The 23,111-nt window shown below is 44.1% G+C and overlaps 1 protein-coding gene across 2 annotated transcripts in view; it reads right to left on the bottom strand.

Moving 5' to 3' along the window:
* Nucleotides 1-20,752, bottom strand: part of ddr1 (discoidin domain receptor tyrosine kinase 1) — a 49,913-nt gene extending 29,161 nt beyond the window's left edge. For both annotated transcript variants that reach the window (XM_053624707.1, XM_053624719.1), the window contains exon 1: nt 20,466-20,752. The gene's annotated coding sequence lies outside the window, so the exon portion shown is untranslated. The remainder of the gene's footprint in view (nt 1-20,465) is intronic.
* Between the last annotated feature and the right edge of the window lie 2,359 nt (nt 20,753-23,111).

Below are 23,111 nucleotides of genomic sequence, written 5' to 3'. Positions count from 1 at the left end.
TTTTCCCATTGGACAATTAAGCAGACACGAGCTGAGTGCGGAAGAGAGAGAGAGAGAGAGAGACACAGAGAACGAGAGAGAAAGAGACAGAGAGGGAGAGGGAGAGAGAGGGAGACAGAGAGGGGGAGAGAGGGAGACAGAGAGGGAGAGAGAAAGAGAGAGAGTGAGACAGAGACAGACAGAGAGGGAGGGAGAGAGAGAGGGAGAGAGATAGAGAGAGACAGGGAGAGAGAGACAGAGAGAGAGACAGAGAGTGAGAGAAAGAGAGAGAAAGACAGACAGAGAGGGAGGGAGAGAGACAGAGAGGGAGAAAGAAAGAGAGAGAGAGTGAGACAGAGACAGAGAGAGAGAGAGAGACACAGAGAGGGAGGGGGGGAGAGAGAGAGAGAGAAAGAGAGAGAAAGACAGACAGAGAGGGAGGGAGAGAGAGAGAGAGAGAAAGAGAGAGAAAGACAGAGAGGGAGGGAGAGAGACAGAGAGGGAGAAAGAAAGAGAGAGAGTGAGACAGAGACAGACAGAGAGGGAGGGAGAGAGATAGAGAGAGACAGGGAGAGAGAGACAGAGAGAGAGAGAGAGAGAGTGAGAGAAAGAGAGAGAAAGACAGACAGAGAGGGAGGGAGAGAGACAGAGAGGGAGAAAGAAAGAGAGAGAGAGTGAGACAGAGAGAGAGAGAGACACAGAGAGGGAGGGGGGGAGAGAGAGAGAGAGAAAGAGAGAGAAAGACAGACAGAGAGGGAGGGAGAGAGAGAGAGAGAGAGAGAAAGAGAGAGAAAGACAGACAGAGAGGGAGGGAGAGAGACAGAGAGGGAGAAAGAAAGAGAGAGAGTGAGACAGAGACAGACAGAGAGGGAGGGAGAGAGATAGAGAGAGACAGGGAGAGAGAGACAGAGAGAGAGAGAGAGAGTGAGAGAAAGAGAGAGAAAGACAGACAGAGAGGGAGGGAGAGAGACGGAGAGGGAGAAAGAAAGAGAGAGAGAGTGAGACAGAGACAGAGAGAGAGAGAGACACAGAGAGGGAGGGGGGGAGAGAGAGAGAGAGAAAGAGAGAGAAAGACAGACAGAGAGGGAGGGAGAGAGAGAGAGAGAGAGAAAGAGAGAGAATGACAGAGAGGGAGGGAGAGAGACAGAGAGGGAGAAAGAAAGAGAGAGAGAGTGAGACAGAGAGAGAGAGACACACAGAGAGGGAGGGGGAGAGAGAGAGAGAGAGAAAGAGAGAGAAAGACAGACAGAGAGGGAGGGAGAGAGAGAGAGAGAGAGAGAAAGAGAGAGAAAGACAGACAGAGAGGGAGGGAGAGAGACAGAGAGGGAGAAAGAAAGAGAGAGAGAGTGAGACAGAGACAGAGAGAGAGAGAGACACAGAGAGGGAGGGAGAGAGAGAGAGGGAGAGAGGGAGAGAGAGAGGGAGAGAGGGAGATCGCACTAGTGTGAAAGAATGGAAACAAAGAAACGTAAACAGAAAAAAAGCGACTTCATCAACATTTGAAAGAATGTCAACACAGTGGAACTGGAACGCGAGACTCCGGCTGGAGACGGATCTGAAGTAAAGTGATGAGACGCTCTAGCTGTGAGGCAAAAATGCCCAAAGGCACACGGCAACAATACAGCTGTAATAAGTTCACTGCTCGGATGGCAAGTCTGCCAAACAGCCTCCACCTATGCAGCTTTTCAGCGCCAAGAGGCCCGTCGAGGGAAGAGTTTCAGGAATGATCTGGGATTTGGAACAGCTGCAGAACTACGCTCGGTTCGAACACAACCGACACAGCACATCTCGCGTCTGTAAAGTCAATTCTGCAGAGTTACACACACACACACACACACACACACACACACACACACACACACACACACATGTTTTATTTAGCCAATAAACACTCATTAGTCCAAAAGCTGGAGAAATGCCCCATGGAACCGTGTTTGTCCAGGAGGTGAGGACGCACTAGGGCTTTCCCCAACTAAACATAGACTTGGTCAACCAAAAAGTCAGACTAATGCCCCTTCCACAGAGCGAGTGTACCGCAGAAAAACACAGCACGTCCACTACTACGCTTCAGCGTAGATGTAGCTTCTTTTTGTTTTTACACCGTGTTTTGCACATCCTCATTACTTATGTACGGAAAACTAACCATGACGGAGGTTAGTACACTGAAGTCGTACTGCGCTCGGTATGACACTGTGTATACCTCAGTGTGGTGGAACTCTCGAATCTGATTGGTCAGACGGTGTGGCGTTGGTTTTGTATAACCGCACGGCTCGGACAGTGGTTCCGGCTTCGGCGTGACCGATATGTCGAGGTTGATGCGCTCGTTCGGACACGTTGTCGTTTCTATAGTAACAGGTCAGGCACCGGAACGCGCCCAGTTGAGGTCATTAGTTTACATACCCCTTCTGTAAAATCTGTAAAACGTTAACAATTTAAAAAAAAAAAAAAAAAGGAATCATAAAAATTGCCTTTTACTCCTTATTTAGGCTGAGTGGTTGGCACGTTCACGTTCACCTCGCACCTCTAGGTCCGGGGTTCGATTCCCGCCGTGGCCATGTGTGTGTGGAGTTTGCATGTTCTCCCCGTGGTGCGGGGATTTCCTCCGGGTTTCCTCCCCCGGTCCAAAGACATGCATGGTAGGCTGATTGGTGTGTCTAAAGTGTCTGTAGTGTATGAATGGATGTGTGAGTGTGTATGTGATTGTTCCCTGTGATGGATTGGCACTCTGTCCAGGGTGTACCCCGCCTTGTGCCCGATGCTCCCTGGGATAGGTTCCAGGTTTCCCCGTGACCCTGAAAAGGATAAAGCGGCATAGAAGATGGATGAATGGACTTTTTATTTATACTGCCCTGAATAAGCTGTTTCACTAGGACTGCAACTGACGATTATTTTGATAATCGATTCATCTGTCCGATTATTTCTTCCAGTAATCGTTTAGTTGGATCAAAAGACCAATTTTTGTCGCCTTTTATTTTTGTTTGTTTGGAGAAATGTATTTAAAATTTATAGAAAGAGTCTCAGGTGTTGGCGCTTTGTAACAGTCACGGTGCTTTGCAAAGTCTTTCAGCAAGGGAAGGTCCTTAGGACAGAGGAGTTTATGCGCTTCGTTTTCTCTGGAAAATAACAAGCTACCTTTTTTTGAGAGTGTGTGTGTGTGAGAGAGAGAGAGAGAGAGAGAGAGAGAGAGAGAGAGAGAGACAGAGAGAGTGAGAGAGAGGAAAGAGAGCGAGAGAGAGGAGAATTTTAGAGAGAGAGAGAGAGAGAGAGAGAGAGTGAGAGAGAGAGGAGAGAAAGAAAGAGAGTGAGAGAGAGGAGAGAGAGAGAGAGAGAAAGAGAGAGAGTGAGAGAGAGGAAAGAGAGAGCGAGAGAGAGAGGAGAGAGAGAGAGAGGAAAGAGAGCGAGAGAGAGGAGAATTTTAGAGAGAGAGAGGAGAGAGAGAGAGAGAGAGAGAGGAAAGAGAGAGAGAGAGAGAGAAAGAGGAGAGAGAGGAAAGAGAGAGCGAGAGAGAGGAAAAAGAGAGCGAGAGAGAGAGGAGAGAGAGAGAAAGAGTGAGAGAGAGAGAGAGAGAGGAAAGAGAGCGAGAGAGAGGAGAATTTTAGAGAGAGAGGAGAGAGAGAGAGGAAAGAGAGCGAGAGAGAGAGAAAGAGGAGAGAGAGGAAAGAGAGAGCGAGAGAGAGGAAAAAGAGAGCGAGAGAGAGAGGAGAGAGAGAGGAGAGAGAGAGGAAAGAGAGAGCGAGAGAGGGAGAGAGACAGAGAGAGAGAGAGGAGAGAGAGAGCACGAGCAAGAGCGAGAGAGAGGAGAGAGAGAGGAAAGAGAGAGCGAGAGAGGGAGAGAGACAGAGAGAGAGAGGAGAAAGAGAGAGAGAGAGAGCACGAGCAAGAGCGAGAGAGAGCGAGAACGAGATGAATTACTCTTAAAATAGCCACAGAAATGTACTTAAGACCAAAAAAGTGTGCGAGTAAGAATTCATTGTAAAAGTTCTCAGGGGGACTTTAAGCGAGGAGCAGGGGTTAACCCTCTCAGTGAATCTCGAAGTACGACATCGATCGACCGCACCCCAGTTCTGAAGGATGAACTAACAGAAGTACACATGAAGCAGACTGTACACAAAGCACAATACAAAAGCACAGATCATCCTGTACTACACTTAGATTAATTAAGAAATAAACAAACAAATAAATAAGAATCGCAAACATGAATAAAACTAACGCTCATGAAGCAATTCCATTTGCAATAACTTATACTGGATGAGCTACGGTCTCACCGATAATAAACCGAATGCCCCTTCCGCTAAAGGCCATCCTGTTCCAGCTGCTTCGTATTTACTTAAGGGTGTGTTCGAGATTTAGTCTGTTTGAGTGATGATGTAATGGTGCTCAAACAAAAACCCCACAGCAAACCCTATGGCTGAGCGAGTGAGGGGGGGGGAGGAAGAAAAAAAAAAAAAAAATACAGAAAACATTGTATTTTTTTTTTCCTGAAAGGATGGTAGACTCTAGTTCTGGATTCGACCGGACGAGTCAGTTAGCCACGAGTAGACGCTTTTTCATTCGGCACATGAGACTAAATTTTCACTCCGAGTAACAGAGCAACGATCGCTGAGAGCGTGTTCGAAATAAACACACAGCGTATGAAAAGGATTCGGCGGACACCTCGTGCCTACTCGAATCGGCCCCTACTGCAGAGCAGGCTCGGTCATAACACGCTCTTCCTCAGCGAGAAGCAAAGACATTCAGCCCTCCTTTATTACGGAATAAAATCCCGGGCTTTCGTGATCGGACTTCACGCAGGTTACCGGAGCGCTAATGACGACTGCTCGTTTATACTCGGACGATACTAGTGCTTGGTGGAGAACTCGGCCTGTTGTTCTTCGAGTCCTTTTTTTTTTTTTTTTTTTTAAAAAACCTGGAACACTTTTTGAACAGACGTCTGTGTTACCATCAAACCAGTACTGAATTCATTTTAAGAGCAAACAGGATTGGGCCGTAAACAAGCACGGAGAGGCAGCATCTCCTCAAAGGCAGTGAAACTGCTGCTCGAGTCCACACCCAATTATAACCGATCTTGGCAAATCCTACCATGTTATGCTGCTGATGCTAAATTTAAAGCTGTTAAAACTAATAAAATATTCCTTCAAAAATTTAAAAAAAAAAAAAAAAAAAGCACAAAGTAGTCACCATCCATGATGTCAAATAGGTCAAGAGGAGTTAAGTTCTTATGATAACGAGTCTTTATTGATCACATATACATATGCACAGTGAAATTCTTTTCTTCGCATACCCCAGCATGTTAGGAAGTTGGGGTCAGAGTGCGGGGTCAGCCGTGATACAGCGCCCCCTGGAGGAGAGACGGTTAAGGGCCTTGCTCAAGGCCCCAACAGTGGCAGTTTGTTAGTGCTAGGGCTTGAACCCCCGTCCTTCCGATCACTAACCCAGCGCCTTAACCGTCAAGCCCCCACTGCCCCTGGAATTATCACTATATGTCTCCGCTTCGAGAGTAACACAGAGTCAGCATTTATCAGCTTAATTAATAATAATGACTCGTTACCACTGTATCTTGTTGCCTGTGTGTGTTTTACAGAGCACTCGCACTGCAGCGAAGTGACGCGTCGAACCGGCCTCAGATTCGCGAGCACGGATGAAAATCCTGCCCCGAGGTTTGCGGGAGTGAGAGTGGTGTGAAGCGACGTGAAGAACAGCGGAAAAAAAGAAGGAGAAGAAGAAGAAAAAAAAAAAAACGGTTAGGAATCGACCTCATGCTCATGCAAATGAGAAGCAAATATCACCAGACTGTGGCCAATGAGATCGTGTTTATGTGCCGGGGGTCTAATTGGAGCGAGACACGCGCTCACTGCCAAGGAATCAGCGCAGTGCAAGACTGAAGTGGCAAAACATGATGTGATGAGAGCACCACAACACGTGATAGAGACTTTTTATACATCCCCGAAGCCACCCAATCCCTACCTCCCCGTACCACTTCAATCAGATCGGCTAAATGTGCTTGTTTTATTAGCAACCCGTTCCAACGCGGCCAAATGCCGATGAAGGAGATGTTTCACTTCGCGTGAACATGGTATTAGTCAGCTGAGGCTAACAGCCTCGAAGGCATATAGTAGTACTAACTTAATCTCTCTCTCTTTTTTTTTTAATCTACTTGAGCACATTCGATAGAACCGGTCTTATAGAAATCTTAAGAGTAGTAATAACATATCTCAGTACGTCGGTCATGATGGGCTGTGTACTGTATCTCCTTCACGGTCCTCAATTCACCCATGACAAAATATTGCATCCTGTGAATATTAAAGGCACTGTGCTTTGAAACCGAGAGCTACAAATGGTTCCGCTCGTATATAGAGGGTATGCACTGACGTCACTTTCCCAGCATAGCACGCCGAACTGAGGGGCGAAACATCCAGCAAAACGGCTGGTTTTAATAGGGGACGCTGCGAAAACGCTAGAATAACTTAACGATGATCGGCTTAAATTAAAGGCAGTTGAACTCGACAGTGACCCTTACGACTTGCCCAAGAACCCGTGCTCCACGGACGTTGGCATGTGGCCAGAAATCGGTTTCCCCGATGTACCTGAAGCTTGAATGCACATAAAAGCCTTGACGCTTGGTCCTACTTCAAGGTGGGATTTGTCGGAGAAACGAAACACCAATAAACATTCTGGTTGGATGTACAAATATTTGTATTTTATTCTATAATATTTTTTTTTTGATCATAGAATTTTTTGTGAAAATTTACATTCTACATAACACCCCACCCAACAACCCCAACAAACAACCACGGCCAAAACCAAAAGAAAGGGGGAAACAAATAAACCAATAAACAAACAACCAGAGAAAAAAAACAAACAAACAAACTAACAAACATAAAAACCCAAAACAACAACAACAACAACAACAACAAAAAGGGGTAAGATGATCAGGAATTACAGTCCACCTCTCCTCGATCCACCACCAGGGTGCGTACATCATTGAAGTAGGTAATAAATTGTGCCCATTTTCCCAAAAATGAGTCACCCCTGCCTCTGATGCTGTACTTGATTTTTTCAAGTTTTAAAAAGAAGATTAAATCTTTAAGCCAGACTGATATAGAGGGGGGGGGGGGGTTGTGGAGAGGTCCAAGACAACAGTATTCTGCGCCGAGCAAGTAACGACGCAAAGGCCACAACACTAGCTTCTTTATGGTTCAGAGGTATTTATTCTATCATTTTATCTGTAAGCTAGCTAGTTCTAGTTTATTTGTCGCTAGCGCTGCTTCCGCTTACTAACGTTATATATTTGCGAAGGTCAAACCCAGTCGGAGAATGAACGAGCCCCCGGTTATTCATCAAAGGAAACAGGCAGCGTTTAAAAAGAAATATGTAGCAAATTATTCATCGTTGTACGACATGAATACCACGTGCCAAAAGAACTCGCACTTACACTGCTCCACTTAGTAAAAAAAAAAAAAAAAAAGGAATGAATGGATTTTTAGCACTCTGGAAAAAGACAGCTCTGAATTCTTGTTGAATCTGTTAGCACAGTCGATCTCAACAGCTTTTTCCCCCGTTTCAGATGCCTTTTTTTCTGTTTTCGCGGAACTCACGCTGTACACTAATGCTGCCGCTCAGTCTTTTTACCGCTCCGTCGGCGTGACCGCGGCGACTTCCGGGAACCGCGACCTCACACGTGCGTACCCTCTATTTAGACGCACACGACAGCCGCTTTAACAGGAACACACGTACAGCTGCTCATTCGTGCAATTATCCAACCGGGCAATCCTGCAGCAGTGAAATGCATAAAATCATGCAGACACAGGTCAAGAGCGTCAGTTAATGTTCACATCAAACATCAGAATTGGGGGACATGTGATTTCGGCGACTCTGGTTGTCGGTGCCAGATCGACTGGTTTGAAAACAAAAACAAAACAAAAAAAACATCCAGGGAGCAGCAGTTCTGAGGAAAGAAATGCCTTGTTGATGAGAGAGCTAACAGGAAGGCTAGAGTAACTCGTGAATAACCGCTGGTTACAACCGCGCGGAGCAGAGAAGCATCTCCGGACTCGTACGTCAAACCTTGAACAGGAATCTGACGCTACAGTGCGCACAGACTCAATGAAGATCGGACGATCTGCCCAGTGTAGCTTTAGGTGTTCCTATTAAAGTGTCAGACCCGTGTACGCGTACGGGATTTTCACAGCCAAGCTCAGTAGGCGCTTGTAATCGCCATCCCTTATAAGGGAACGGTTCTGGCGGTTGGCGCGGTGGAGAGGAGGCTGTCTGAAGTGCTGCTTGATCTGTTGACCCCAATGACTAAAAGGCCTGGTTAATTTCCACAACCTGGTGATGACAATGAGTCATTTATGTTACTGTGTGAATCGGTCGTTTTCATCTTTTGTAACATTAGTGGAAATCCATTAGTATAAATCACAGCCGCGTCTACTTTGCTTGCAGCGGTCACGCAAATGTTGGAGGCATTCATCGGGGTTGCGCGCAGCACGCAGGCTCATCACGGCCTTCATCTTATGCTACCACAGGCATAACCATCTACAAAGTCGTTTGTTTGTGTGCTACACAACTGGCTTGCTGGAGTAGTGTAACTGTAGCTTAACTGTAGTTCCACCCAAAGCTAACCTGAAGGTGTAACCTTTTAAACTAAGGCTACAAGCAGGTTGTAGATCCAGGCCGAGTTTACAAGTTTAATATTTACACGTTTCAGTGTACGCTGACGGACTATTTAAGAGGCAACGTTGCCGTTTTAAACGGCGATGTAATATTTCAGATTCATTTTTATCCTCTTGAGTAACGTTTTCTTATTGCTGTACAACCCTTCCTGTGATCCGAGTCAATATGCGAGGGATAATCCATGGCTGGGTGTGCGTTACACGATTTTAATGCACGATGTGGAAGAAAACAACCACCTGAGAGAGAGTGAGAGATGGAGCGAGAGAGAGAGAGTGAGAGAGAGAGTGTGTGAGAGAGAGAGAGAGCCAGAGAGTGAAAGAGCGAGACAGAGAGAGAGTGTGTGTGAGAGATAGAGATAGAGAGAGATAGAGAGAGAGAGAGAGAGAGAGAGAGAGAGAGAATGACCTGCGTCTGTGCCACGTATCTTCTACTAAAATGAAGCTGGGAGTTTAACTACAGTATGCAGCTGTAACTGAATGTTACTATGGTTACAACTGTTTATAGGCGGCGCGTTCATTTAGAACGGTGATTAAACTGACTGGAGCTACCTGTGTGTTATACGGTTTGAACGCACACCTTCCAGCCAATCAGAATAGAGTATTCAGTCGGTTTAAGACACTCAAGTATAAGAAACAAAGACAATTCAAGACTTTTAAAAATTGTTAGTTACATACATACACCATGTATACGCTACATATGTATAAACATGCGTCTTAAAATGTGACAAATACTAATGTGCGTGTGTGTGTGGTGCCACTATTGTTCTTACTATTGTTCCTATTCATATGTGTGCTACTACGATTGGCTGTTTCCGTTTCCCTGAACAGCAAGACACCTTTTAACCCCAGCACTCTGACCTTCCCTGCAGATTCACATACTCACCTCCAACAACACTCACTGGTCCTTTATGTAAGAAAACATGGCTTTAGTGCCAGGCGATGACTTCAGCGTGTGTCATTTTACCGGCGTGACTCGAGTGTCCGGCTGAGCGGGCCATCAGTAAAGATTCTGCGTGAGTAGCAGGAAGACTAAGCGTTACTCATGGTTGGAGCAGAAACGAAGAGTGAGCGCATGGAAGACGGGGATAATACGAGGAAGCCTGACTCAGACTGATAAAAACGTGCGAGAGGGAAAAAAAAGGAACAACAACAAAAAAAAAATGGTACTGAAAGGGAGACAAAAAGAAAAAAAAACTGGAAAGGACGTTCGGTTTCGGATAAACCTTAAAGCGTCGCCTGTCGCCTGGAGAGACACGTGGATATGATACGATTTATCAAATCCGTCAAACAGCAAGAGACCGCGCCAGGGCAATTCGTATTCCAGCCAAGCATGTTTGTGTTTCCTACTGATTTATAATGCCACAGTTTATGCTGACCATGTGTGGCGGCTTGATCAGATACACTTGGTTTAAAAGAAAGTTGGGAAATGGAAGAACCATAACACATGGACGAGAAAGGAAAACACTTTCACGGTCATATTTTTCTAATATGTAATAGCCATCACTAAAATATGTGATGCGACCCAGGCCAAGAACAGAGTTGTAAAAAAATGACAATTTCAGCGCTTTAACGCCGATGACCGAGTTCAGATCGGGTCGTGCAGGGACCGCGTCTGCTTTCTGAATTGTAGAAACCGAAATCCGTAAAAAAAAAAAAAAGAATGCAATTGTGAGAAAGACTCCTGCATTTGAACCGATACGAATCATCAGTATTCACCGTGGGAGGTGGGGTTCAGTATCGGAGAGAAGCAGGTCTGCGCTTGTCCAGGTCTTCAGTGCTGGCAGTGAGTTCGTACCTGCTTTCTGACAGTTCCCACAGCACCACACCTGTGCTGCTTCTAACGGAAAGCTACATTTATTACTTTTCCCACACTACCGTGTTTCAGCTGACACGCACACAATTTCAGATTCCTCACTTGTGCAAATCCTGACGTGGTCAACACACACACACACACACACACACACATATATAACTGGGTATTACGGTTGTTGTACTTAAGGGATTTAAGGCACGACTGGCCTCTGTTTCCTGCTCAGCCGCTTTCAGACTTTAATAAACATATTAATTCTCACACATAATGTTTCTGTTTAATAGTATCATAATAGAATGTAACAATACAGTGTACCATAGTGTATATGAGGCACTTATACATATGGATAATCATATGTCTTCAAATGTGACAAATACTAGTGTGTGAGTGTGTGTGTATGTGTGCATATGTGTATATATGTGTGCATATCTGTATATGTGTGCGTATGTGTGTATGTGTATATATGTGTGCATATGTGTGTATGTGTATATATATGTGCGTATGTGTATATATATATGTGTGCGTATGTGTGTATGTGTATATATATGTGCGTATGTGTATATGTGTATATATGTGTGCGTATGTGTATATGTGTGCGTATGTGTATATATGTGTGCGTATGTGTATATGTGTGCGTATGTGTATATATGTGTGCGTATGTGTATATATATGTGTGCGTATGTGTGTATGTGTATATGTGTATACATGTGTACGTATGTGTATATATGTGTGCGTGTGTGTGTATGTGTTTATGTATGCGTATGTGTATATATATGTGTATATATGTGTGCGTATGTGTATATGTGTATACATGTGTACGTATGTGTATATATGTGTGCGTATGTGTATGTACGTGTATATGTGTATATGTGTGCGTATGTGTGTGTGTGTATATATGTGTGCGTATGTGTGCATATGTGTATACATGTGTGCGTATGTGTATATATGTGTGCGTATGTGTGTATGTGTATATGTATGCGTATGTGTATATATATGTGTGCGTATGTGTATATATATGTGTGCGTATGTGTGTATGTGTATATGTGTATACATGTGTACGTATGTGTATATATGTGTGCGTATGTGTGTATGTGTTTATGTATGCGTATGTGTATATATATGTGTATATATGTGTGCGTATGTGTATATGTGTATACATGTGTACGTATGTGTATATATGTGTGCGTATGTGTATGTACGTGTGTGTATGTGTATATATATATATATATATATATATATATATATATATATATATATATATATATATATATATGTGTGCATATGTGTGTGCATGTGTGTATATATGTGTGCGTATGTTTGTATGTGTGTGTGTGTGTGTGTATATATGCGTGCGTATGTGTGTGTGTTTGTGTATGTGTATATATACATATGTATGTGTGCGTGTGTGTGTGTGTGTGTGTATGTATGTGTACATGTGTGTGTGGTGCCACTATTGTTCTTACTATTGTTCCTATTCATATGTGTGCTACTACGATTGGCTGTTTGAACAGCAAGACACCTTTTAACCCCAGCACTCTGACCTTCCCTGCAGATTCACATACTCACCTCCAACACGCGCGGTCACACTCACTGGTCTTTTATGTAAGAAAACATGGCTTTAGTGCCAAGCGATGACTTCAGAGTGTGTCATTTTACTGATTTGTGATGATTTGTGCTGAAAAAACTCCAAAAAGGAAAAGACAAAAAAAAAAAAAGAAAAAAAAGAAAAGTTTTGTGGGTTTTCCCTTCCTCACGGCGACCTCACCCCACGCCTTGCTCTCTCGCTGGCTGTAGCTCGTTGCCACAATCGCTGCCAGAGACGACACTTTTCACACCACAGGATGTGGAGTCGCCCGACAGCTCCGGATATTTAACACGCCAAATATATCTGCCTGGTTTCGGCGATGCCTCGGCGAGCCTCTTTGATGCGTCGTTGAGTAGTGCACGCGTAACCGTCGACTGCCGATCGGAGAATGGAGAATGCTGTATTGGAGAATGCTGTATTTTGTATTCTGTATTTTCAAGACGCTGCATTGAAAAGCACATTAAGGGCTACAGAGTGCTGGCCACTCCGGACAGCCTATAAAGCACATTATGACTAAACATCACAGCTGTGTAGTAATTACGCCACCTATATGGTGTGGTTAAACCTGGCCTTTGAGAGCGGATGAAGTATGTGGCACAACTGTGTGATTTTCACAAAGACTAGTGAGAAAACTCTCTCTCTCTCTCTCTCTCTCTCTCTCTCACACCCCTAAAGCACAGAGCACTTCTTCACTGAGACTGAAGAGATGCGACATACGTTTTCTGCCTCGGGCTCGAACTGCTCATGAAGACGTGCTTATGTTTGGGCCTGAAGGAGAAGCGAGGGGAGGGTTTGTGGGAACGTGGAAGGGAGATTGGATTTTTTTAAGTGACGGAAACCGAATTTTGCCAAGACGCTCAAGATTAACAAGTCAAGTCATGAGTCGACCTTCTATTAGAATTCATTTTGGCACATGTCCAGGTCCACACGTCTGTTGCAAAAAAAAAAACAGGCAACGTGCACAGCGCGGCTGTGGATCAGGTGGTAGAGCGGGGCTGTCCACTAATCGTAGGGTTGGCGGTTTGATTCCCGGCCCATGTGACTCCACATGCTGAAGTGTCCTTGGGCAAGACGCTGAACCCCGAGTTGCTCCCGATGGCAAGTTACGCGTCTTACGTGGCAGCTCTGCTACCATTGGTGTGTGTGAATGAGACGATGTAAAGCGCTTTGGAATATACTACAGAAGTGCACACCATTTACCATAGCCTTTTAGATCTGTAAAGTTTTCAGTCTTAAAGTCCCTGTGAGGAATCTACATCCCTGTGAGGCGTTTACAATCGTATTTACGAGCATCTGTAGACGGTGGCGTAGGCGTCCGGCGACGTACTCCTACATAATGTGAACTTGTGTCCTAAGAGGCGGGGTCACGTGCACGCGCAAGCCAGAATGTGCAGAAAAAGAAAAAAGCCTCATGATTCGTGTGTAGTAGAGAGTAGGACGGAGGAAATAAACACTCTGATTGACTTGGGTGCGATAAAGAGTTGTTTACGTTTTACTCGATAATTTGTGGCGGCATTACTCGGAAATATTCAGGATGTCGGAAATACAGATTTTTTTTAAAAAAGAGCCGCTTAATGCACAGCATTCCTCCTGCTTTATTTCCAGGAAGAAGAGAGCAACGATGGTCCTGCTGGTTTCCATCGGCTCATGTTTGTGTTAACGTCCACCTAGATGAACTCAACATTCATCACTGCCAGAAGCGAATTTCTTTCTCTTTTTTTTCCATCGAATCCTGCTTCAAGATAATTGGCTTTTCTCACCAGGTAAACATTAGCATTCAGTCAAGAGGCTTCCTGGCTTGTGAGCGTCTGGTCGCATGAGAAATCAAATTCTCTATACCTTGTGTTCATTAAAAAGAAAGCGAGTTGATATTTGCTGGTATTTGACAAACCGAGGTCGTTAGGAAACAACAAGAAGCAGGCAGAGACGCACGTATGAACTGAGTTGCTGGAGAAATCGATGGTGTGTCCCCGCTGAAAAACATAAAAGTGCACCCAGACCTAGTGGATGCGTTCACCTGTTTCCACACGCCGTACCGCAGCTGCTTTTCAGATCGAGGTACACCAGGACTGTTACAGACATATAGTTCATTTCATCAGGTCGCTCTGTAGGCGTACAAATTACAGACTGCGGAGTATGTTGCTGTGCACGATGCGTCAGTCCCGCTCCAGCTCGTCATCCATCAATGAAATGGACCACCATGGAGCAGATATTATGTGGGTGGTGGATCATATACAGAACAGCAATGGCATGGCCGTTGTTACAGTGTGTGGTTCGGGTGCGAGTTTTATAGGAGTGTAGGATTTTAAAACTTAGCTTGTCGACATGCTGGGCCCGAGAGGCGAGTCATTTTGAACAGGTCTGCCAATGGATACGTCTCAATCAGCTCCCTAGGTGGTGAATCAGTAGATCTTGTACACGAGTTCCATGGCTCGCTAAACACTGGGACACCGACGACACAATTTCCGGCGAGACGGCTACGTACTCGCGTTGTAAAACGCCCCCACTGGCATTCGTCAACGACAGGCAGGACCGATATCGTTCTCACGTTATACGTCAATATAAAGTTCGATGCAAACAAATCGTAAATAGAAGGTCAAATAAAGTTTGAAAAAAAACGCTAACGTAAGTAATCATGTGAGATCTATGACAACGATAACGTTTGTAACGAAGTTGGCTGAGAGTTCATCTGCCGTATTAGTCGAGCTGAGCGGCTTCAGAAAACACGGCGTCGTTTAACGTAAGGGAACGTCGTGAGCGTCGATGCTCCCTGGTTTTTGCGCTGCATTGTGGGATTTTTTCCGGTGCACTGAAGGATTTTGCGATTCGGACAGCTCTTAAAATGGCCGACTCCCTGATCACTGCCCTGACTACTGAACTAAGGAAAAATCTGGATTAATGCTTTGGCGCTGTCACGTATCTATCACTTATCTAGTAATTACACTGTAAGATATATAGCACTAGAAGCTATAGGAATATAGACTACCTCCTCTTTAATCCGCTTCATCATTTACCTCATTTTCTCCCCCCGCCCCATTTTTAAATGATATTACTAGTTAGTGTTGAGATGAATCAGATGAATTTAATGCTTGTCGATCAAATAAACCACGTTCTTAGTTTGTCATGTCACGCTACATGACTTGGTCCAATATGAATGCTCAGATGTTTTGCTGCTAAGACAACATTACATTTGGTCATAATCAATATTATCACATATATAATATAGTTTCGGATTTTTTTTTTCCCCTCAATAGTTTCACTGATGTTGCTCCTCAACTGTGACTGTGTTTAGAAGGGCAGCGTTGGATTTCCTCATTATGATGCTCCACTCGTCAGCGTACAGGGTTTACACAGGCTTGGAATAATCGTTCCTGCTTTTAAACATGGCGACGCGTTTCGTTTACTTGACGGCTGTGGTGTTTTGATCTCGGGTCCGGCGTGCCGATTTTAAAACCTCCTGATACGTGTGTATTGACGCTGCGCTTTGTGCAAATTGACTAACCGAGCTGAAGGACTGAAGGAGCGTCACTTGATGCGGATAACCTCGACGTTACTGCCATTCGCAGCAATCCCACGTGACATTATGGTGGCTTTATGGTAGATAAGTGGGCGGCTGTGGATCAGGTGGTAGAGCGGGGTGTCCACTAATCGTAGGGTTGGCGGTTCGATTCCCGGCCCACGTGACTCCACATCCCGAAGTGTCCTTGGGCGAGACGCTGAACCCCGAGTTGCTCCCGATGGCAAGTTAGCGCCTTGCGTGGCAGCTCTGCTACCATTGGTGTGCGAGTGTTTGTGTGTGTGAATGGGTGAATGAGACACAGTTTGGAGAGTGCCAGTTAACGCAGAGTGCTGTTTTACGTTACTCAGTAACACTAAAAACAGAAAGATGCCTTCGAGCGTCAAGTAAGCCTTTACCTCTTCATGCACACCACTAATGTGTAATTATTAACTTAGGCTCTGTTATGTTACAAAGAAAAGAAAATATTAAGGCTCGTGTGTATACACTTGCAATACTTCGAAGTTCAACTGCAGCGTTAAAAAAAAAACAGAAACGTGATTTAAAATAAAAAGACAGACGGGCGCAGTCAGTACTGTTAAGGCCGAGACCAAGAGAGGAGAATGGACGACAGAGAAACACGAGGTGATGCGTGAATGATTTACGGCAGCATCGAAGCAGAGGCAGGGTAGAGTACGGGAAGACTGGGAGCATCACGAGGAGGCCAAGAGAATGAATTATGAGGAGAGACAACGCACTAGATCACGTACTGGAACAACTCAGGAAGACGAGGGCACAGACGCGTTTAATGACTCCTTTAACGTCGTAGATATAAGACCGAGAATATTGCTAACAGTAAAACAAATGAGTGCTCTGAGAACATCTTTATCAAGTTGGTAAGACACCTAAAAAAAAAAGGCGCCGGCCGTAAAAACCGCGACCACGGGTAAATTCCGCCGTCTTCAAAATGAATCGATTCCAACCGTTTTTTTTCAGACGAACAGCGAGTGGATGAGAGAACAGCGTGCGGGAAGACGCGCATCCAAAAACACACCGATTAAACGTGTCCTGCTAAATCGCTGCTACTGGACAGCAAGACCTGCCCCCAGGGGGCGGGGCATATATCGATTTAGAGAGCGTTTAATTGGACGGTCAAAAAGATTTGCACAAATATGAATCTTAAAATATTTTTTTTTTTTTTAAATTAATATTTCCAGTAGTGACAAACTATAAAATTTAAACTAGAATATTCCTTTTTTTTTTTTTTCCAGATACAGTGTTGCATCAGACGAAGGAAGAGGTACAGAAACACCAATTTTCCGAAACACCAATTTCGATTTCAGGGACACTTTAGACACCACAAGGTAATGAGGAGACTACAGGCCCTGTTCACATTAGTGCGTTTGAAAATGAAAACGATCCTCGTCCACACTGGCGTTTCCGCCGCGTTTCAGAAACGATCTCCGTCCACACTACACGACCGAATACGCATGTCACATGACCATTCATGCACACTGGGCATGTGCGTACAAGTGTAAACAGGAAGTTGGTTGCTAGTCGAAACCGGCGTTCCACGTAGGGATTACGCCGCTTTGTTGTCGATCGCTGAAATCGTAGCTCACCTCTTGCGCATGTAGGCAGCTGCTGTGTTATAAAATACAGAATGTAACTGCACAATAGCTGCTCAGAATGACAACAAAGCCAGCAAAGCTTGCGGCTCAGTCTCCGTGTTGTTGTGTATATGATCAAGGTAGCGTAATGGTCATACTGTAGGGGCTCGACGAATCAGGGAAGGATACGCAACGATCCAGAAGACCCAATGAGGGAGCGAATGTGGGCGGAGCCACGCCTTCGTTTTCAAAAGTCTTCGTTTTTGGTCTGTTTACACTGAAACGCGAGCCCGGAGTTTTCAAACTAAAACGGGATCTTCTGCGTTTCCAAAACTTTCCAGAGTAGTGCAGACGACAGACGTAACCGTAGCAACGGTTATGCGCTTTAAAATGAAAACGCACTAGTGTAAACAGGGCCTACACATATCCATTCACTAGATTTAGGCGGTATGGGGGGGGGGGGGGGGGGGTGTGTGCGCGATCTCATGGTACATGGAATCATTTTCACGACACACGATAGCCCAAGTTCTACGTTCACATGGAACAGAAGGAAAAACATTTTTACTTGTTGCTCTCTAGTTACAACCCCTTCGAGTCCTACATTATTATTATTCAGTAACTACAATGAATCATTCAGTATTGAAACTAGTAAGAAATGTCTGCAGCTAAGAGAGTGAGGAATGTATATCTGTACACCTCCTGAGCAATTCAGAGACTAACCGAACAGTACGATATCATTACGTCTAGACTTCGTATGTCCGTTCTTTAAGAAACATAAAACTGGTTTTTCTTCGTCTCATGCCCTTCTCTCAGTCTGTGGAGGGCGGTTTATTTCCTCACTGTATCGTTAACACAATCTCTCTTGTTCTTGGTGCTCTGACCTCCGGTGACCTGGCCCTGAGCAGGTCAATGAGACAGCAGTTCCTCACACACACGCACACACACACACACACACACACACACACAGCAGCCACCTGCGCTCACTCATAAACCGTCAGCTCGTTCCTCCTATGCATGTCAGGAGCTGTTCTACACATCGAACACGTTAACAAGCCACCGAATGGATGTAAACAATGCGAGTCCCTACACGACTGCTTTTCACAACCAAGTGCTATTCTTATTACACCTAAGCGATCCATTAAGGATCGTAACCAGCGATGTGGCTGAAGTTACACAGGGCTCCGTCGGAAAATCACTGCTTCCTTTACCGAGCAGTCGGGAATTTCCAGAGGAAAATCAGTGCAGTTTGGATAGCTTGTGAGACACTGCGCCACACCGTCATAATATTACATGTTAATAAGGCAATGTCCGTAAATCCCCGTAAACTATCAATGGTCACATTAATGTCTTCCAGAACCTGAAGCTCAGAAGGTCCAGACATGCCTCGTAACTACATACCGTTCCTATTAGTTTCACGCGTTAAAAAATTATTCACAGTAGTTGCTTTATACCACAGCACTGTTGAACTCTCTAAGGTGATTGGTCAGAAGGCAGTGACTCAGGTTCTATAACATAACAGCAGCTCTGATAGACCCAGATGCGTCCGTATTAACGGGCTCGTTCTAAAATATTAACGTTTCTATAGCAACATGTCATTCACGGGGACTCGTATGGCAGACAAGCCACATAATATGTCTCTTCAAAAATCTTTATTTTGATACGTGGACGTTTTCTGTAAGGAGACGTTGATTTAGAGTTTATTGAAGGAGTCTCCAGTGTCAATGCTTTGTAGGTTTTCCACTACAGGAAAGTCTTCAGGACAGAGGGCTTTGCGGCTGGGGAGGGGCTGACTGTTTGTAGCAGTTATAACACAAGAACTAACTTGTCCCGCAGACGTTGCGCAACATGTGACTATTTACAGTTAGAAGCACAATGTGTTGTTCATTCATAAATTAATAATCATTGCTGGTTTTGTAAAATCGTCAACTTCGGGGAGGTAGGAGGCGTCCGGTTTGCGTCAATCCGAGTCAGCGTTGATTATTTTCCTGTAACAGCACTGTCGTGTTTTAGTAAGGACTTAAAGTAAGTGACTGAGTAATGCACAGTAACTGTAAGGAGTTCAAGACAAGCCTACTTTATGCCGACAAAAATGAGGGATGCACTGATTTGATGCCCAGTGTTTCAGTACTGGGTTATTATTCTATATCGGTATCAGACTGGCTTCGATATCTTTTTTAATACCAACCCATTGACGTATATTACGCCATGAACGTGTGTGAAGTTGACTGACACAACCCATGACGTCTTACGCAGAGTTCACATGTGAATACAGAAGTAGCCACTGATGCTCTCACTATACTTGTGTATGCGTGCGTGTGTGTTGTGTGTGTGTGAGAACCAAAAAAGATTATATTTGCTAAGTCATAAGAATGTCATGTCATCATTCATAAAGTCGTTGTTGCTCAGAGATCACAATAGATGTGTTTCTATCCCAGTTGCACATTTAAAAAAAATGGAATATCGCATAAAACATTTGCAAATAAAGTGTTCAAGAGAAAAGAATCGTCGTTTCCAGGGAAACTGGTTCACCTCTCTCACCTGCTCTCTCTGCCTACACTTTTCTGAGCCAGTTATCCCGTCACATGATTTGTTGAGGCAAAGTCACATGACTTTAGCCGGATTAAGGTCATCAATAATCGCTGTTTACATGCTAGTTTCTTAAATCGGGTTGATATCGGATTATTGTTGTCCATGTAAACGTACTGAATATCGCGGTGAGAATGAACGATATATTGCTCAGCCCTAGCATTAACAAAGTCACACTGGGCTTGGGGTTTTTTTTATTTATTTTTTTCTTCCCACAGGTGTATAAGGACTGAAGAGCTGTCATTATGAACCCATGCTCCATGAGCTATATGAGAACATGTGTGAGAGGGAGAGGAACTTGGGCACTTTGCAGATTTAGAGGCAAACAAAACAGCACAAGTTCTTCCTGGAAACCGTCCAACACGTCCTCACACACACACACACACGGAGAGAGACACAGTGACGCCGAGAAACCGGGCAAGATTTAAAACACCACGCACTTCAGTGCTTAAATAATGTGAAAATAATCATAATTAAAAAATGATCATAATAATAATAATAGTATGGCAGTATGTCTTTGTAAACATTCCAATATGAACGAGGGCGAGAGAAAACAAAATCACAGCCCATTTAAACCCGGCAACAGTTGGAGCAACAACTGCTAACAGATCTCTAAATCCGCCATACAAGTCTGATCAAGTAGTTTATCATCCCGAATCACGCACTTTATTATCAGACTGTCTGAATCCGCGGATAAAAATAGTTCTCTTGTAATCTCTTTACTTACCGAAAAGCCAGGCAAGGAGAAGCTTTTTCCGATTTGATGTCCGCTTGAAAAAGTTTTTCTTAATTTTCCCCCGTTCGTCCTTCTTTGCTTTAATCCGAGTTCTTCAGTTTTGTGCAGGTAAAAATCCAACGGTTTATTTATTATTATTATTATTATTATTATTATTAAACCGCAGGATTAACAGTAACTCTACCGCTTTCACAAACACAAACACGCGCGCGAGACTAAAAGCGGTGTGAGTTCACTGTAGTTTAGTTTAGACGGGTGTGTGTGTGTGTGTGTGTGTGTGTGTGTGTGAGGGGGGAAACGATTTAAACACTCAAGATTTCAACAGCTGTGCACACTTGGAGTCATTTAAGTTAATATATTTAACCGAGTAGTTTCTTAGGTTAAATCTAAACAGAATAGCCACAGCTCTAACAACCGCTCTCAGGCTTTCCGTCCTCTGCCTTTCTCCTAGAGACCTCTACCAGGTGCTCATTTGCATAACTGCTCTCATCGCGTCCAATCACCGCGCGCTGATTTAAATATTCTATCAGACATTCAACCAATCAGTTACGAGTTGAGGAAAGACCCCGTGACCTGGCAGCGCGCTCTTGTAAATGATACTTGACGTGCGCTCGCGCCCCTGAGTGAATATTTTTTTTGTTTTTGTACTGGAACAGCGAGGTCTGTCAAGGGGATATGAGCTATCATATTACTGAAAAGGAAACAACAGGATTCACCTTGTTAACCCTTTCTTGACATATTTTTTTTTAAAAAAAACACCGTTTACTTAGAATTGTATGACATTTCTGTCGTTTTTAATTACAAAAATTGTCAATTTTTTTTGTTTACTGACTAATTGCTTATGGTTTATACAGAGAAAGATTTGAAGAAGAAGAAAAAAGTCAGTCAAAGCACCGTCTTTACCTGAAGATTTTCCTCTTTGTTCTTTCAAAAGAGTCCATTATTATAGAGCAGTCATCTGTAACTGTATACAATTACCTGCCTGAGGCAGCAAAGACAGTGATTTAGACGCTTCAGTGTTAACAGTCAGAACTTTGAGATTTCTGCTCAGTACTGAAGCGTGCACTGCTCTGAGGTGGTGGTGGAAAAATGGTTCAAAATGGTGTAAATCTGTCTTTCATAGAAAGCGAGGAATAAAAAAACCCAGAAAGGGCGTGGTGAAGTGAAGGCAGGCATTGAAGGACGATGGAGAATGGATGAAAGAGAGAGTGTTGATCAGTTATGTGTTGATACTTGCCCATCTCTTGCAAGGCTGTAACCAAAGAGACTAGGATCCAGCGCTATGACTCAATATGCATTCCCACATCAACACACATGTCTAACATGAGCCCAAACACCTTCTCTGTATGGGTTCGCTGCAAAAATATAGAATGGGTTACACAAGCTACAAGACAAAAAAAGAGGTTTAGGCTGTTGTAAGACAAAGAAGAGATGGACACAGAGCTTAGTAATACATATACATACATACATACATTATATATATATACAGGCACTCTGAGCTGTCTGTGGCTACGCAGCCCCATACAAAGCAAGCTGAGATGCACTGTTTGTTCTGAGACCCTTCTATCATAGACAGTATTAACTTTTTGGGTAATTTGTGCGAGCCTTCACTCCCCACACATATCAGTGAACCTTGGGAGCCCATGACCCTGTCACCAGTTCAGTGGTTGTCTTTCCTTGGACCACTTTTGGTAGGTACTAACCACTGCATACCGGGAACACCCCAAAAGACCTGCTATTTTGGAGATGCTCTGACCTATTCACTTCCTGCCTAATATATCCCACTCCTTCACAGGTGCCATCATAACGAGATAATCAATGTTATTCACTTCACCTGTCAGTGGTTTTAATGGTATGGTTGATCAGCGTATATCTATCTATCTATCTATCAATCTATCCACACACACACATCTATATCACTGACATGAGAATAATCAGAACTAAGCTGAGTTGACATTTTTAATAGTTTTAATGGATAATACAGAAAATGCCCTTTCTACTCTGTACTCTTATGGAACAATAATTTCTTTGGGTGTGCATGCCATTTACGAGCCCTACCTGCTCCCTGAAGATATTCATACAGCCCAGATGTTTCACTGTTAAATGCTGACCCAAAAGCAGGTGCTTAGCCCGAGTCTCTTTACAACCATCAAGTTCTCTGCTTTCCTGCTGTACTCTCTCTGTTTGCTTAACTCACGCAGCTTTATTGCCATACTTGTGTTGGTTAATGACATTTGGCTTGAATAGATCTATATGAAATTTCAACTGATGTAGTACTAATGTCACAGCTTCAGGGTCTTGAGCTCAGGTTACTGTCTGTACAGAGTTTCCCTGTGTTTGTGTGGGTTCCTCTAAATTTCTCCGGTTTCCTCCCACCTCCCAAAAAACATGCCAGTAAGTGAATTGACTACACTAAATCACAATTAGCATGTGTGTATGCGTGCGTGCATGTGTGTGTATATGTGTGTGTGTGCAGAAACCCTGATATTTCATCCAGGGTGTATTCCTCCCTCACAAGATCCACCACGACCCTGACCAGGATGGAGCGGTTGCTGAAGATGAATAAATGAATAAATGAGTACTGACATTGCCAATGCTGACGGTCTGCCAACGTAGATAGTCTTTAATTTGCAGAAT

This window comes from Ictalurus furcatus, chromosome 1, assembly GCF_023375685.1.
Source record: "Ictalurus furcatus strain D&B chromosome 1, Billie_1.0, whole genome shotgun sequence".
Taxonomy (NCBI): domain Eukaryota; kingdom Metazoa; phylum Chordata; class Actinopteri; order Siluriformes; family Ictaluridae; genus Ictalurus; species Ictalurus furcatus.
This window is presented reverse-complemented; position numbering and strand designations above follow the sequence as displayed.